The 18,894-nt window shown below is 39.9% G+C and overlaps 1 non-coding gene across 1 annotated transcript; it reads right to left on the bottom strand.

Moving 5' to 3' along the window:
• Positions 1–785: 785 nt before the first annotated feature.
• On the bottom strand, positions 786–857 carry TRNAW-CCA (transfer RNA tryptophan (anticodon CCA)). Its single transcript has one exon. It is a non-coding gene; the product is annotated as a tRNA-Trp (tRNA).
• Between the last annotated feature and the right edge of the window lie 18,037 nt (positions 858–18,894).

Raw genomic sequence — 18,894 nt, forward strand, 5'->3', positions numbered from 1 at the left:
AGACACTTTCTATGAGATGTCAGTGAAGTACAGATCTAAGTCAAATCTCGAGTTAAAAATATAAGAGAGGAGTGTGTAATAAGTGGAATATATGAGAGAAATCAAAGGCAAAATGTGCGTAGCCCCTCCTAGCAAAGAATAAGTCAGGTACAGAGAATATCTAGACAGACTGGTCACTGCTGGGGTAGGATCTAGTTGCATGATACTCAAAGCCACCAGGATTTGAAAGGGACACAGGATAAGTGCTTACTTACTATACCCAGAAAGTAGAAGTCCAAGAAAAGAATACTAGAAAAAGGCAAACGAGTTAACATTTTAAAATATGGAGCATCTTATTATTTTTTTTAATCTTAGTGTCTTATACAACTGTAATCACACCTTCAACTAGATCTTTAGCCAGGCTCTATAGGGAGTACCTGAGGTTTAGAAAAGTTCTCTAGAAACTACATAGCATGCTCTTTATTTCCATCCAAGCCAACAATCGTGCCTCAGATCTCAGTCCCATCTGAAATCTTTCCACAACTTCTCTGACCAGGGCAAGCCCTCCTCTCATAACTCTGGGGACATCATCTCTGTAGCACTTACCCTTGTTGCAGTTTATACTTATGTATTTGATTGCTGCCTTCCTACCCCATAGAGTGTAAGCTCCATAAGTGAAGTAAAGTTGCTCAGTCATGTCCGACTCTTTGCGACCCCGCGGACTGTAGCCTACCAGGCTCCTCTGTCCATGGGATTCTCCAGGCAAGAGTACTGGAGTGGGTTGCCATTTTCTTCTCCAGGGGATCTTCCCAAGCCAGGGACTGAACCCGGGTCTCCTGCATTGGAGGCAGATGCTTTAACCTCTGAGCCACCAGGGAAGCCCAAGCTCCATAAGACCATGCCTATTTATCAATCATCACACTCCCAGATCCTAAGTCGGTCTATGGAACTGTGTAGGTTCTTAGCCACATCAATTCAGTGGATAATAAAGCAATGAAAACACGTCTGGTTTCTCTGATTTTTATATTTCTTGGTATCTGAAATCTCTTGCTACTTGGCTTCTTCATGTTGATAGTTTGACTGCATATTTTACATGACTTTGATTTTATTTCCTACCCTGGAGATTGTCTTGGCTTTAAGATCTGTATCTAATTAGACAGTAGTGGGTGCAGGAATCACACAAGTAATTAAAGAACAAAGTACTTGAAAGAACAAATAAAAAGGGTCAGAACAACTGATAAAAAGAAAATGCTATGTACTTTATTTCAAATATACTATTTATAACAAATATTTATCCTTAAATTGCATTTCTGCAACTTTTTGGTTATAAAATTTTTTATACCTGTTAAATTTCCAACTGAACTTATTTGTTTCTAATCACATAAGTAATAACTCAATGCTATAGAAGTTTTGGAAAGGTAAAAAGAAATATAGTATCCATGACTTTGAAGTAAAAGCAAAATTATAGTTCTGTCATTCTCCAAATTTTACATATGCTTTTGTATTTTGATATGCAAAGTAAACCAAGTAAGTGTGCCATAAGGAGAAAAGGAAAGATATAAGCATCTGAATGCAGAGTTCCAAAGAATAGCAAGAAGAGACAAGAAAGCCTTCTTCAGCGATCAATGCAAAGAAATAGAGGAAAACAACAGAATGGGAAAGACTAGGGATCTCTTCAAGAAAATCAGAGATACCAAAGGAATATTTCATGCAAAGATGAGCTCGATAAAGGACAGAAATGGTATGAACCTAACAGAAGCAGAAGATATTAAGAAGAGATGGCAAGAATACACAGAAGAACTGTACAAAAAAGATCTTCATGACCCAGATAATCACGATGGTGTGATCACTGACCTAGAGCCAGACATCCTGGAATGTGAAGTCAAGTGGGCCTTAGAAAGCATAAAACAAAGCTAGTGGAGGTGAAGGAATTCAAGTTGAGCTATTCCAAATCCTGAAAGATGATGCTGTGAAAGTGCTGCACTCAATATGCCAGCAAATTTGGAAAACTCAGCAATGGCCACAGGACTGGAAAAGGTCAGTTTTCATTCCAATCCCAAAGAAAGGCAATGCCAAAGAATGCTCAAACTACCGCACAATTGCACTCATCTCACACGCTAGTAAAATAATGCTCAAAATTCTCCAAGCCAGGAGGAGGAGCCAAGATGGCGGAGGAGTAGGATGGGGAGAACACTTTCTCCCCCACAAATTCATCAAAAGAGCATTTAAACGTCGAGTAAATTCCACAAAACAACTTCTGAATGCCGGCAGAGGACATCAGGCACCCAGAAAAGCAATCCAACTCTTCGAAAGGAGCGCGACTGAACAAAGAGAAGAAATACAGCTCCACCCATCAGAACACCGACGCAAGCTTCCCTAACCAGGAAACCTTGACAAGCCACCTGTACAAACCCACACACAGCGAGGAAAAGCCACAATAAAGAGAACTCCACAAACTGCCAGAATACAGAAAGGACACCCCAAACGCAGCAATTTAAACAAGATGAAGAGACAGAGGAATAGCCAGCAGATAAAGGAACAGGATAAATGCCCACCAAACCAAACAAAAGAGGAAGAGATAGGGAATCTACCTGATAAAGAATTCCGAATAATGATAGTGAAATTGATCCAAAATCTTGAAATTAAAATGGAATCACAGATAAATAGCTTGGAGACAAGGATTGAGAAGATGCAAGAAAGGTTTAACAAGGATCTAGAAGAAATAAAAAAGAGTCAATATATAATGAATAATGCAATAAATGAAATTAAAAACACTCTGGAGGCAACAAATAGTAGAATAACAGAGGCAGAAGATAGGATTAGTGAATTAGAAGATAGAATGGTAGAAATAAATGAATCAGAGAGAATAAAAGAAAAACGAATTAAAAGAAATGAGGACAATCTCAGAGACCTCCAGGACAATATTAAATGCTACAACGTTCGAATCATAGGGGTTCCAGAAGAAGAAGACAAAAAGAAAGACCATGAGAAAATACTTGAGGAGATAATAGTTGAAAACTTCCCTAAACTGGGGAAGGAAATAATCACCCAAGTCCAAGAAACCCAGAGAATCCCAAACAGGATAAACCCAAGGCGAAACACCCCAAGACACATATTAATCAAATTAACAAAGATCAAACACAAAGAACAAATATTAAAAGCAGCAAGGGAAAAACAACAAATAACACACAAGGGAATTCCCATAAGGATAACAGCTGATCTTTCAATAGAAACTCTTCAAGCCAGGAGGGAATGGCAAGACATACTTAAAATGATGAAAGAAAATAACCTACAGCCCAGATTATTGTACCCAGCAAGGATTTCATTCAAGTATGAAGGAGAAATCAAAAGCTTCTCAGACAAGCAAAAGCTGAGAGAATTCTGCACCACCAAACCAGCTCTCCAACAAATACTAAAGGATATTCTCTAGACAGGAAACACAAAAATGGTGTATAAATTCGAACCCCAAACAATAAAGTAAATGGCCACGGGATCATACTTATCAGTAATTACCTTAAACGTAAATGGGTTGAATGCCCCAACCAAAAGACAAAGACTGGCTGAATGGATACAAAAACAAGACCCTTACATATGTTGTCTACAGGAGACCCACCTCAAAACAGGGGACACATACAGACTGAAAGTGAAGGGCTGGAAAAAGATTTTCCATGCAAATAGGGACCAAAAGAAAGCAGGAGAAGCAATACTCATATCAGATAAAATAGACTTTAAAACAAAGGCTGTGAAAAGAGACAAAGAAGGTCACTACATAATGATCAAAGGATCAATCCAAGAAGAAGATATAACAATTGTAAATATATATGCACCCAACATGGGAGCACCGCAGTATGTAAGACAAATGCTAACAAGTATGAAAGGAGAAATTAACAATAACACAATAATAGTGGGAGACTTTAATACCCCACTCACACCTATGGATAGATCAACTAAACAGAAAATTAACAAGCAAACACAAACTTTAAATGATACAATAGACCAGTTAGACCTAATTGATATCTATAGGACATTTCATCCCAAAACAATGAATTTCACCTTTTTCTCAAGCGCACATGGAACCTTCTCCAGGATAGATCACATCCTGGGCCATAAAGCTAGCCTTGGTAAATTCAAAAAAATAGAAATCATTCCAAGCATCTTTTCTGACCACAATGCAGTAAGATTAGATCTCAATTACAGGAGAAACACTATTAAAAATTCCAACATATGGAGGATGAACAACACCCTGCTGAATAACCAACAAATCACAGAAGAAATCAAAAAAGAAATCAAAATTTGCATAGAAACGAATGAAAATGAAAACACAACAACCCAAAACCTGTGGGACACAGTAAAAGCAGTCCTAAGGGGAAAGTTCATAGCAATACAGGCACACCTCAAGAAACAAGAAAAAAGTCAAATAAATAACCTAACTCTACACCCAAAGCAACTAGAAAAGGAAGAAATGAAGAACCCCAGGGTTAGTAGAAGGAAAGAAATCTTAAAAATTAGAGCAGAAATAAATGCAAAAGAAACAAAAGAGACCATAGCAAAAATCAACAAAGCCAAAAGCTGGTTCTTTGAAAGGATAAATAAAATTGATAAACCATTAGCCAGACTCATCAAGAAACAAAGGGAGAAAAATCAAATCAATAAAATTAGAAACAAAAATGGAGAGATCACAACAGACAACACAAAAATACAAAGGATCATAAGAGACTACTATCAACAATTATATGCCAATAAAATGGACAATGAGGAAGAAATGGACAAATTCTTAGAAAAGTACAACTTCCCAAAACTCGACCAGGAAGAAATAGAAAACCTTAACAGACCCATCACAAGCACGGAAATTGAAACTGTAATAAAAAATCTTCCAGCAAACAAAAGCCCAGGTCCAGACGGCTTCACAGCTGAATTCTACCAAAAATTTAGAGAAGAGCTAACACCTATCCTGCTCAAACTCTTCCAGAAAATTGCAGAGGAAGGTAAACTTCCAAACTCATTCTATGAGGCCACCATCACCCTAATACCAAAACCTGACAAAGATCCCACAAAAAAAGAAAACTACAGGCCAATATCACTGATGAATATAGATGCAAAAATCCTAAACAAAATTCTAGCAATCAGAATCCAACAACACATTAAAAAGATCATACACCATGACCAAGTGGGCTTTATCCCAGGGATGCAAGGATTCTTCAATATCCGCAAATCAATCAATGTAATACACCACATTAACAAATTGAAAAACAAAAACCATATGATTATCTCAATAGATGCAGAGAAAGCCTTTGACAAAATTCAACACCCATTTATGATAAAAACTCTCCAGAAAGCAGGAATAGAAGGAACATACCTCAACATAATAAAAGCTATATATGATAAACCCACAGCAAACATTATTCTCAAAGGTGAAAAATTGAAAGCATTTCCTCTAAAGTCAGGAACAAGACAAGGGTGCCCACTTTCACCATTACTATTCAATATAGTTTTGGAAGTTTTGGCCACAGCAATCAGAGCAGAAAAAGAAATAAAAGGAATCCAAATTGGAAAAGAAGAAGTAAAACTCTCACTATTTGCAGATGACATGATCCTCTACATAGAAAACCCTAAAGACTCCACCAGAAAATTACTAGAACTAATCAATGATTATAGTAAAGTTGCAGGATATAAAATCAACACACAGAAATCCCTTGCATTCCTATACACTAATAATGAGAAAACAGAAAGAGAAATTAAGGAAACAATTCCATTCACCATTGCAACGAAAAGAATAAAATACTTAGGAATATATCTACCTAAAGAAACTAAAGACCTATATATAGAAAACTATAAAACACTGGTGAAAGAAATCAAAGAGGACACTAATAGATGGAGAAATATACCATGTTCATGGATTGGAAGAATCAATATAGTGCAAATGAGTATACTACCCAAAGCAATTTATAGATTCAATGCAATCCCTATCAAGCTACCAACAGTATTCTTCACAGAGCTAGAACAAATAATTTCACAATTTGTATGGAAATACAAAAAACCTCGAATAGCCAAAGCGATCTTGAGAAGGAAAAATGGAACTGGAGGAATCAACCTACCTGACTTCAGGCTCTACTACAAAGCCACAGTTATCAAGACAGTATGGTACTGGCACAAAGACAGAAATATAGATCAATGGAACAAAATAGAAAGCCCAGAGATAAATCCATGCACATATGGACACCTTATCTTTGACAAAGGAGGCAAGAATATACAATGGATTAAAGACAATCTCTTTAACAAGTGGTGCTGGGAAATCTGGTCAACCACTTGTAAAAGAATGAAACTAGAACACTTTCTAACACCATGTACAAAAATAAACTCAAAATGGATTAAAGATCTAAACGTAAGACCAGAAACTATAAAACTCCTAGAGGAGAACATAGGCAAAACACTCTCTGACATACATCACAGCAGGATCCTCTATGACCCACCTCCCAGAATATTGGAAATAAAAGCAAAAATAAACAAATGGGACCTAATTAAACTTAAAAGCTTCTGCACATCAAAGGAAACTATTAGCAAGGTGAAAAGACAGCCTTCAGAATGGGAGAAAATAATAGCAAATGAAGCAACTGACAAACAACTAATCTCAAAAATATACAAGCAACTCCTACAGCTCAACTCCAGAAAAATAAATGACCCAATCAAAAAATGGGCCAAAGATCTAAATAGACATTTCTCCAAAGAAGACATACAGATGGCTAACAAACACATGAAAAGATGCTCAACATCACTCATTATCAGAGAAATGCAAATCAAAACCACTATGAGATACCATTTCACACCAGTCAGAATGGCTGCGATCCAAAAGTCTACAAATAATAAATGCTGGAGAGGGTGTGGAGAAAAGGGAACTCTCTTACACTGTTGGTGGGAATGCAAACTAGTACAGCCACTATGGAGAACAGTGTGGAGATTCCTTAAAAAACTGGAAATAGAACTGCCTTATGATCCAGCAACCCCACTGCTGGGCATACACACTGAGGAAACCAGAAGGGAAAGAGACACGTGTACCCCAATGTTCATCGCAGCACTGTTTATAATAGCCAAGACATGGAAGCAACCTAGATGTCCATCAGCAGATGAATGGATAAGAAAGCTGTGGTACATATACACAATGGAGTATTACTCAGCCATTAAAAAGAATACATTTGAATCAGTTCTAATGAGGTGGATGAAACTGGAGCCTATTATACAGAGTGAAGTAAGCCAGAAGGACAAACACCAATACAGTATACTAACGCATATATATGGAATTTAGAAAGATGGTAACGATAACCCTGTATACGAGACAGCAAAAGAGACACTGATGTATAGAACAGGCTTATGGACTCTGTGGGAGAGGGAGAGGGTGGGAAGATTTGGGAGAATGGCATTGAAACATGTGAAATGTCATGTATGAAATGAGATGCCAGTCCAGGTTCGATGCACGATGCTGGATGCTTGGGGCTGGTGCACTGGGATGACCCAGAGGGATGGTATGGGGAGGGAGGAGGGAGGAGGGTTCAGGATGGGGAACACATGAGAAATAAAGGAATAAAAAATTAAAAATTAAAAAAAAAAATCTCCAAGCCAGGCTTCAGCAATACATGAACCGTGAACTTCCTGATGTTCAAGCTGGTTTTAGAAAAGGCAGAGGAACCAGAGATCAAATTGCCAACATCCTCTGGATCATAGAAAAAGCAAGAGAGTTCCAGAAAAACATCTATTTCTGCTTTGTTGACTATGCCAAAGCCTTTGACTGTGTGGATCACAGTAAAGTGTGGAAAATTCTGAAAGAGATGGGAATACCAGACCACCTGACCTGCCTCTTGAGAAACCTGTATGCAGGTCAGGAAGCAATAGTTATAACTGGACATGGAACAACAGACTGGTTCTAAATAGGAAAAGGAGTTCATCAAGGCTGTATATTGTCACCTTGTTTATTTAACTTATATGCAGAGTACATCATGAGAAACCCTGGACTGGAAGAAACAAGCTGTAATCAAGATTGCCAGGAGAAATATCAATAACCTCAGATGTGCAGATGACACCACCCTTATGGCAGAAAGTGAAAAGGAACTCAAAAGCCTCTTGATGAAAGTGAAAGTGGAGAGTGAAAAAGTTGGCTTAAAGCTCAACATTCAGAAAACGAAGATCATGGCATCCGGTCCCAGCACTTCATGGGAAATAGATGGGGAAACAGTGGAAACAGTGTCAGATTTTATTTTTCTGGGCTCCAAAATCACTGCAGATGGTGACTGCAGCCATGAAATTAAAAGACACTCCTTGGAAGAAAAGTTATGTCCAACCTAGATAGCATGTTCAAAAGCAGAGACATTACTTTGCCAACAAAGGTTCGTCTAGTCAAGGCTATGGTTTTTCCTGTGATCATGTATGGATGTGATAGTTGGACTGTGAAGAAGGCTGAGCACCGAAGAATTGATGCTTTTGAACTGTGGTGTTGGAGAAGACTCTTGAGAGTCCCTTGGACTGCAAGGAGATCAAACCAGTCCATTCTGAAGGAGATCAGCCCTGGGATTTCTTTGGAAGGAATGATGCTAAAACTGAAACTCCAGTACTTTGGCCACCTCATGTGAAGAGTTGACTCATTGGAAAAGACTCTGATGCTGGAAGGGATTGGGGGCAGGAGGAGAAAGGGACGACAGAGGATGAGATGGCTGGATGGCATCACTGACTCGATGGACGTGAGTCTGAGTGAACTCCGGGAGTTGGTGATGGACAGGGAGGCCTGGCGTGCTGTGATTCATGGGGTCGCAAAGAGTCAGACACGACTCAGCAACTGATCTGATCTGATCTGACCCTTATTTTAAACTGTTTCTGTTTTTCACTATGATAAATAATCAGCAATAAACATACTTCTTATTGTAAAAGAAATAGAGAAAATGCTATAGACTGTGTTTGTGCCTACCCTCATACCCCGATTCATGTTGAAATCCTAACTTCCAATATGAAGGAATTAGAAGGTGAAGGGGGAGTTTTGGGGGTAATTACATCATGAAGGTAAAATTTTCATGAATGGAATTGTGCCCATGTAAAAGAGACCCCAGAGAGCTTTCTCTCCCTTTCTGCCTTGTGAGGACACATGGAGAAAATGCCATTCTTTTAACCAGATATCAAATCTGCCAAGACTTTATCTTGGACATTCAGTATCTAGAACCGTGAAAAAAAAAAAAATTGCTGTTTTAAGCCACTGTGTGTGTGTGTGTGTGTGTGTGTTTGTGTATGTGTGTGTGTGTGTGTGTGTGTGTGTGTGTGTGTGTGTAGTAATTTGTTATAGCTGCCTAAATGGATTAAGACAAAAATTGAGCTAAAAATTCATTTTATTGACATTTGGCTGACTCTAATAGTAAGGCATGGAATATGGGAACCACAAGAGAAGACAATCAAAGAATGCCCTGAAATAATAAACACAATTAAACATATTTGAATAAAGACATTTGAGCTCATTAATACAGACTCTTATAACTTTAGGTCTCTATGACATCAATGGCTTTCTATTATGCTCTTACCTCTATACTCCTTTTAGTTTGTTCAGAATAATGCTTCCAAATTAAACTTCTAAAATGCCTATTGGCAATGTAATTGTTTTCAACGCACATTTCCACAGGGCAGACACATAAATAAAAGCCCCCAGGAATTTGGAGGAGCTTATACTAACGTTCAGAGAAGGCAATGGCACCCCACTCCAGTACTCTTGCCTGGAAAATCCCATGGACGGAGGAGCCTGGTGGGCTGCAGTCCATGGGGTCGCTAAGAGTCTGACATGACTGAGCAACTTCACTTTCACTTTTCACTTTCATACACTGGAGAAGGAAATGGCAGCCCACTCCAGTGTTCTTGCCTGGAGAATCGCAGGGATGGGGGAGCCTGGTGACCTGCCATCTATGGGGTTGCACAGAGTTGGACATGACTGAAGCGACTTAGCAGCAGCATACTAACCTTAGGACACTGGTGCTGACTAGCACAATTTTCGACTCCTTCCTCAAGCCTAGTAGAGCCTAGGGCTTACCCACCCACCAGTGGGCTCGAGTCAGTCCTGAGTGCCCTGAGTTGGGAATCCAGCCATGCAGGACCCAGCCAGCGGGCCAGCAGCCACTGCAAGAGGCACTGCCTAACAGCCAGCCAGGCTGGGGGCAGCCTATCAACAGCATGCCCACAGAAGCTGGCCCTGCATCAACAGAAGGGCCTGTGCAGTCACTGAGTGGGCATTCTGAGAGCCTACAGCTCTGGTGAACACAGGGGAGTATGTTGCTAGACCACATAGGACATACATTACATAAAGCCACTTATCCAAGACCAAGAAATGTAACTGACTTACCTAATAAGTAGAAATGAAAACAGAAAATCAGGTAGAAAAAGGTGACTGAGGAAAGGAATCCAAATAAAGTACTAAAGACGGTCGTCAAATCACAAGTGAAGAAAACAAAGAAGAAACAGAGAACTTTAGAAACAACCAGGGAACAATTAACAAAATGGCAGTGAGTACATACCTATCAATAATCATTTTAAATGTAAGTGGACATTTAAATTTAAATGGAATAAATGCTCCAATTCAAAGACATATATATTCTTCCCTGGTGGCTCAGTCAGTAAAGAACCAACCTGCAATGCAGGAGACTCAGGTTCAATCCCTAGATCAGGAAGATCCCATGGAGAGGGGAATGGCTATCCATTCTAGTATTCTTGCCTGGAGAATTCCATGGACAGAGGAGCCTGGTGGGCTACAGTCCATAGGGTCACAAAGAGAAGGATATGACTGAGTGACTAACACTCTCACTTTCAAAGACGTAGAGTGGTTCAATGAATTAAAAAAATAAGGCCCATATATATGCTCCCTGCAAGAGACTCACTTCCAACCTAAACACACACAAAGACTGAAAGTGAGGGGATGGAAAAGATATTCCATTCAAATAGAAATTAAAGTTGGGGAAGAAATACTTATATCAGACAAACAGACTTCAAAATAAATATTATAAAAAGAGACAAAGACATCACATAATAACATCAGAAAGAGTACCTAGACGCATAAGGCACATATTAAAGATCAAGGGAGAAATTGACAGTAGGTCTAAGGTTGAAGCTGAAACTCCAGTACTGTGGCCACCTGATGCGAAGAGCTGACTCATTGGAAAAGACCCTGATGCTGGGGAAGATTGAAGGCGGGAGGAGAAGGGGACGACAGAGGATGAGATGGCTGGATGGCATCACCGACTCAGTGGACATGGGTTTGGGTGGACTCTGGGAGTTGGTGATGGACAGGGAGGCCTGACGTGCTGCGATTCATGGGGTCACAAAGAGTCGGACACAACTGAGTGACCGAACTGACAATAACAGTAGGTGATTTTTAACACCCCATTTATATCAATGGACAGATCATTTAGACAGAACATCAGGAAGGAAACCCAGGTCTTAAATAACACTTTAGACCAGATGAACTTAATAGATATATGTAGAACATTCTATTTGAAGCAGTGCTATACACATTTTTTTTTTTTCAGGATCATACATCATGATCAAGTGGGGTTTATCCCAGGGATGTCAGGACGGTTTTATGTCTACAAATCAATCAACATAATACACTAATACACCACACTAACAAATTAAAGAATAAAAGTCATGTGATCATTTTAATAGATGCAGAAAAAGCTTTTGACAAAATGCAACATCCATTGATGATAAAAACTCTCAACAAAGTGGGTGTAGAAAGAATATACCCCGACATAATATTAACAAAGGCCATATGTGACAAAGGCAATAGCAACTCAATGGTGAAAAGCTGAAAACATTCCCTCTGTGATCAGGAACAAGATAATAATGCCCACTCTCACCAGTTTAAGTCAACATAGTATTGGGTATGTAATTCAATATAGCATTTAATTTAACATAGTAGTCAGACAAAAATTAAAATTAAAAAATACAAATTGGAAACAAGCAATCACTCAGTTGTGTCCAACTCTTTGCAACCCCATGGACTGTAACCCACCAGCCTCCTCTGTCCATGGAATTCTCTAGGCGAGAATACTAGAGTGGATAGCCATTCCCTCCTCCAGGGGATCTTCCTGATCCGGGGAACGAACTGAGGTCTCCTGCATTGTAGGCAGATTCTTTACTGTCTGAGCCACCAGGGAAGCTCAGTGATCCAGCAATTCCACTCCTGCATATTTTTATGAAACAAAACACTAATTCAAAAAGATGTGTATGCACCCCTATGTTTAGTGCAGCATTATTTATAATGGCTAAGATATGGAAGCAGCCTAAATGCCCACTGATAGATGAATAAATAAAGAAAATGTGAAAATACATACACATGCACACATATGTGTGTGTGTGTGTGTGTGTGTGTGTGTGTGTGTGTGTATGAGACTGAGCCAGACCTGCCTTTGAGTGTTTGAGTGTCTCCTGCAGAGGCACGGGTCAGCAGTGGCCTGCTGCGGGGACAGAGTCCCTGGCTGCAGCAGACCTGCATCACGCAGCTTGGGCATAAGCCCTCTTGGAGGAGGTCACCATTAGCCCCATCATAGAGCCGCTGAGCAGACAACCCACACACTACAGAAAAATTATCGAAAGAAATTCTTGCACTGTTAAGAAGTTCTAGGACCCACAGTGGATTTCCCAACCTGGAGATCTGTCAAAGGGTTTGAGAACCCCCAGGGAATTTGACTTTGGAGACCAGTGAGATTTGATTACAGAACTTCCACAGGACTGAGGAAACAGATTCTTGGAGGGCACAAACAAAATTTTGTGTGCACAAGAAGCCAAGAGAAAGGAGAAATGTCCTCACAAGAGACTGAGTCAGATTTCCCTGTGAGTGTCCAGGAGTCTCCAGTGGAGGTGTGGGTCAACAGTTTGGCCTTAGGCCAAACAACAGTGGGGAAACACAGCCCCACCCATCAACAGAAAATTGGGTTAAAGATTTACTGAGCATGGCCCTGCCCATCAGAACAAGACCCAGTTTCCCCCACAGTCAGTCTCTCCTATCAGGAAGCTTCCATAAACCTCTTATCCTTCTCCATCAGAGGGCAGACAGACTGAAAACCACAGTCACAGAAAACTAACCAAACTGATCACATGAACCACAGCCTTGTCTAACTCAATGAAACTATCATCCATGCCATGTGGGGCCACCCAAGAGGGACAGGTCAGGGTGGAGAGTTCTGACAAAAATGGCCCATTGGAGAAGGGGATGGCAAACCACTCCAGTACTCTTGCCTTGAGAACCCCACAAACAGTATGAAAAGGCAAAAATATATGATACTGAAAGATGAACCCTCCAGGTTGGTAGGTGCCCAATATGCTACTGAAGAACAGTGGAGGAATAACTCCAGAAAGAATGAAGAGACAGAACCAAAGCAAAAACAACAGTCAGTTGTGGATATGACTGGTGATGAAACTGAAGTCTGATGCTGTAAAGAAAAATATTTTATAGAAACCTGGAATGTTAGGTCCATGAATCAAGGTAAATTGAAAAATGAAGTAGAGGTGATGGCAAGAGTGAACACCAACATTTTCAGAATCAGTGAACTCAAATAGACTGGAATGGGTGAATTTAAGTCAGATGACCATTATATCTACTACTGTGGGCAAGAACCCCTTGGAAGAAATGTAGCAGCCCTCATAGTCAACAGAAGAATCTGAAATGCAGTATTTGGGTACAATCTCAAAAAGGACAGAATGATCTCTGTTTGTTTACAAGGCAAACAATTCAATATCACATTCAAACATTCAATATCACAGTAATCCAAGTCTATGCCCCAACCACTAATGCCAATGAAGCTGAAGTCAGTGCTACAAGACTTTCTACAACTAAGACCAAAAAAAGATGTCTTTTTCAATATAGGGGACTGAAATGCAAAAGTGTGAAGTCAAGAGACACCTGAAGTAACAGGCTAATTTGGCCTTGGTGTACAGAATGAAGCAGGGCAAAGGCAAATAGAGTTTTGCCAAGAGGACACACTGGTCATAGCAAACACCATCTTCCAACAACACAGGAGATGACTCTACACATGGGCATCACCAGATGGTCAATACCAAAATAAGATTGACTATATTCTTTCCAGAAGAAGATGGGGAAGCTCTATACAGTCAGCAAAAACAAAACTGGAAGCTGGATGTGGCCCAGATCGTGAACTCTTTATTTCAAAATTCAGACTTAAATTGAAGAAAGTAGGGAAAACCACTATACCATTCAGGTATGACCTAAATCAAATCCCTTATGCTTATACAGTGGAAGAGAAAAATAGATTCAAGGGATTAGATCTGATAGACAGACTGCATGAAGAACTATGGGTAGAGGTTCCTGACATTATACAGGAGGCAGTGATCAAGACCATCCCCAAGAAAAAGAAATGCAGAAATAGAAAATGGTTGTCTGAAGAGGACTTACATATAGCAGACAAAAGAAGACAGGCTAAAGGCAAAGGAGAAGGAAAGATACACCCATCTGAATGCTGAGTTCCAAAGAAGAGAGACACAACAAAGCCTTCCTCAGTGACCAATGCAAAGAAATAGAGGAAAACAATAGAACGGGAAAGACTAGAGATCTCTTCAAGAAAATTAGAGATACCAAGGGAACATTTCAGGCAAAGATGGGCACAATAAAGGAAAGAAATTGTATGGGCCTAACAGAAGCAGAAGATATTAAGAAAAGGTGACAAGAATACACAGAACTATACAAAAAAAGATCTTAATGACAGAGATAACCACGATGGTGTGATCACTCACCTAGAGCCAGACATCCTGGAGTGCAAAGTCAAGTTGGCCTTAGGAAGCATCATTATGAATAAAGCTTGTGGAAGTGATGAAATTCCAGATGAGTTCTTTCAAATCCTAAAAGCTGATGCTTTGAAAGTGCTGTACTCAATGTGCCAGCAAATTTGGAAAACTCAGCAGTGGCCACAGAACTAGAAAAAGTTAGTTTTCATTCCACTCCCAAAGAAAGGCAATGCCAAAGAATGTTCAGAATACCACACAATTGTACTCATCTCACATGCTTCCAAAGTAATGCTCAAAATTCTCAAAGCTAAGTTTCAACAGACCGTGAACCATGAGCTTCCAGATGTTCAAGCTGGATTTAGAAAAGGCAGAGGATCCAGAGATCAAATGGTCAACATCCATTGACCACTGGATCGTAGAAAAAGCAAGAGCATTTCAGAAAAAATCTAATTCTGCTTTATTGACTATGCCAAAGCCTTTGACTGTATGGATCACAACTAACTGTGGAAAATTCTTCAAGAGATGGGAACAACAGACCACCTGACCTGCCTCCTGAGAAATTTGTATGCAGGTCAAAAAAGCAACATTTAAAATCAGACATGTAACAACAGACTGGTTCCACACTGGGAAAGGAGTACATCAAGGCTGCATATTGTTACCCCTCTTATTTAGCCTACATGCAGAGTACATCTTGTGAAATGCCAGGCTGGATGAAGCACAAGCTGGAATCAAGATTGCTGGGAGAAATATCAATAACCTCAGATATGCAGATGATACCACCCTTAGGGAAAAAAGTGAAGAGGAACTAAAGAGCCTCTTGATGAAAGTGAAAGAGGAGAGTGAAAAAGCTGGCTTAAAACTCAATATTCAGAAAACACATATCATCGCATCCGGTCCCGTCACTTCACGGCAAATAGACAGGGAAACAATGGAAACAGTGATAGACTTTCTTCTTTTGGGCTCCAAAATCACTGCAGATGGTGACTGCAGCCATGAAATTAAAAGATGCTTGCTCCTTGGAAGAAAAACTATGACAAACCTAGACAACATATTAAAAAACAGACAATACTTTGCCGACAAAAGTCTGTATAGTCAAAGGTATCGTTTTTCCACTAGTCATGTATGGATGTGAGATTTGGAAGCACTCAGAAGGCTGAGTGCTGAAGAACTGATGCTTTTGAACTGTGGTGTTGGAGAAGACTCTTGAGAGTCCCTTGGACTGCAAGGAGATCCAACCAGTCAATCCTTAAGGAAATCAACCCTGAATATTCATTGGAAGGACTAATGCTGAAGCTGAAGCTCCAACACTTAGGCCTCCTAATAAAAAGAGCTGACTCATTGGTAAAGACCCTGATTTTGAAAAAGATTGAAAGCAGGAGAAGGAGGGGACGACAGAGGATGAGATGGTTTGATGTCATCATCGACTCAGTAGACACACATTTGAGCAAGTGCTGGGAGTTGGTGAAGGACGGGGAAGCTTGGTGTGCTGCAGTCCATGGGGTCGCAAAGAGTCAGATATGATTGAGCAACTGAACTGAAATGAACTGAACTGATATGTATTTTCATGTGGATTGTAGCATGCCAGACTTCCCTGTCCATCTCCAATTCCCGGAGCTTGCTCAAACTCATGTCCATAGAGTCAGTGACACCATCCAACCATCTCATCCTCTGTCATTCCCTTCTCTTCCTGCCTTCAAACTTTCCCAGAATCAGGGTCTTTTCCTGTGATTTAGTTTTTTGCATCAGTTGGCCAAAGTTTTGGAATTTCAGCTTCAGCATCAGTCCTTTCAATGAATATTCAGGACTGATTTCCTTTAGGATCGACCAGTTTGATCTCACAGTCCAAAGAACTCTCAACTATCTTCTCAATCACCAGAGTTCAAAAGCATCACTACTTCAGGGCTCAGCTTTCTTCACAGTCCAACTCTCACATCCATACATGACTACTGGAAAAACCATAGCTTTGACTAGACAGACCTCTGTCGGCAAAGTAACCTCTCTGATTCTTAATATGCTGTCTAGGTTGGAGATAGCTTTTTCTTCCAAGGAGCAAGCGTCTTTTAATTTCGTGGCTGCAGTCACCATCTCCAGTGATTTTGGAGCCCCCAAAAGTAAAGTCTGCCACTGATTTCCCATCTATTTGCTGTGAAGTGATAGGACTGGATTCCATGATATTTGTTTTTTGAGTGTTGAATTTTAAGCCAACTTTTTCACTCTCCTCTTTCACTTTCATTAAGAGGCTCCTTAGTTCCTTTTTGCCTCTGCCATAAGGATATTATCTTCTGCATATCTGAGGTTATTAATATTTCTCCTAGCCATCTTGATTCCAGCTTGTGCTTCATCCAGCCTGGCATTTCACATGATGTACTCTGCATATAAGTTAAATAAGCAGGGTGACAGTATAAATAAGCTCTGACATACTCCTTTCCCTATTTGGAACCAGTCTGTTGTTCCATGTCCAGTTATAACTGTTGTTTCCTGACCTGTATACAGTTTTCTCAAGAGGCAGGTCAGGTGGTCTGGTATGCCCATCTCTTTCAGAATTTTTCACAGTTTATTGTGATCCACACAGTCAAAGGCTTTGGCATAGTCAATAAAGCAGAAATAGATGTTTTTCTGGAACTATCTTGCTTTTTCGATGATCCAGCGGATGTTGGCAATTTGATCTTTGGTTCCCCTGCCTTTTCTAAAACCAGCCTGAACATCTGGAAGTTCACAGTTCACATATTGCTGAAGCCTGGCTTGGAGAATTTTGAGTACTACTTTTACTAGTGTGTGACACATGAGTGCAATTGTGTGGCATTCTGAACATTCTTTGGAGTTGCCTTTCTTTGGGATTGGAATGAAAACTGACCTTTTCTAGTCCTGTGGCCACTGCTGACTTTTCCAAATTTGCTTGCATATTGAGTGTAGCACTTTCACAGCATCATCTTTTAGAATTTGAAATAGCTCAACTGGAATTTGTATGTAATGTACTGCATAGGGAATATAATTAATAATGTTGCAATAACTGTATTATGACAGATAGTAACCAGACTATCATGGTGATAATTTTGTAATGTATACAAATACCAAATCCCTATGTTGTATGCCTAAAGCTAATATAATAAGTCAAGTATACTTCAATTAAAATAAAATGAAACCTAGATCTTGAAAGAATTGGAAACAGAAAGTCTAACTATATTAGGTAATTGAAAGGCAAAACAAAACAATTGTTACTGTATTCAACATTCTGAAGGCATAATTTAGTAATTCAATAAAGGGAACAAAATGTGCAAAAAAAAAAAAAAAAAAAAACCTCAAAAATAAGATAACCAACAATGCAATTTAAATTTAGGGAAAATATCTAAACAGACTTCTCCACTCCAAGGAAGGTATACAAATCGTAAATAAGTACATGAAAAGATGCTCAGCATCATGTGTCATTCAGTTCAGTTTAGCTCAGTTCAGTCACTCAGTCCAGTCACTCAGTTGTGTCTGACTCTTTGTGACCCCATGAACTGCAGCACGCCAGGCCTCCCTGTCCATCAGCAGTTCCCGGAGGTCACCCAAACCCATATCCATCCATCGGTGATGCCATCCAGCCATCTCATCCTCCGTCATCCTCTTCTCTTCCTGCCCCCAATCCTTCGCAGCATCAGAGTCTTTTCCAATGAGTCAACTCTTCACATGAGGTGGCCAAAGTATTGGAGTTTCAGCTTTAGCATCAGTCCTTCCAAAGAACACCCAGGACTGATCTCCTTTAGAATGGACTGGTTGGATCTCCTTGCAGTCCAAGTGACTCTCAAGAGGCTTCTCCAACACCACAGTTCAAAAGCATCAATTCTTCAGCGCTCAGCTTTCTTCACAGTGCAACTCTCACATCCATATGATCACTGGAAAAACCAAAGCCTTGACTAGATGGACCTTTGTTGGCAAAGTAATGTCTCTGCTCTTCAATATGCTATCTAGGTTGGTCATAACTTTCCTTCCAAGGAGTAAGCGTCTTTTAATTTCATGGCTGCAGTCACCATCTCAGTGATTTTGGAGCCCCCAAAAATAAAATCTGACACTGTTTCTACTGTTTCCTATCTATTTCCCATGAAGTGATGGGACCAGATGCCATGATCTTCATTTTCTGAATGTTGAGCTTTAGGCCAACTTTTTCACTCTCCTCTTTCA

Source organism: Bos taurus, chromosome 19 (genome assembly GCF_002263795.3).
Source record: "Bos taurus isolate L1 Dominette 01449 registration number 42190680 breed Hereford chromosome 19, ARS-UCD2.0, whole genome shotgun sequence".
NCBI classification, from domain to species: domain Eukaryota; kingdom Metazoa; phylum Chordata; class Mammalia; order Artiodactyla; family Bovidae; genus Bos; species Bos taurus.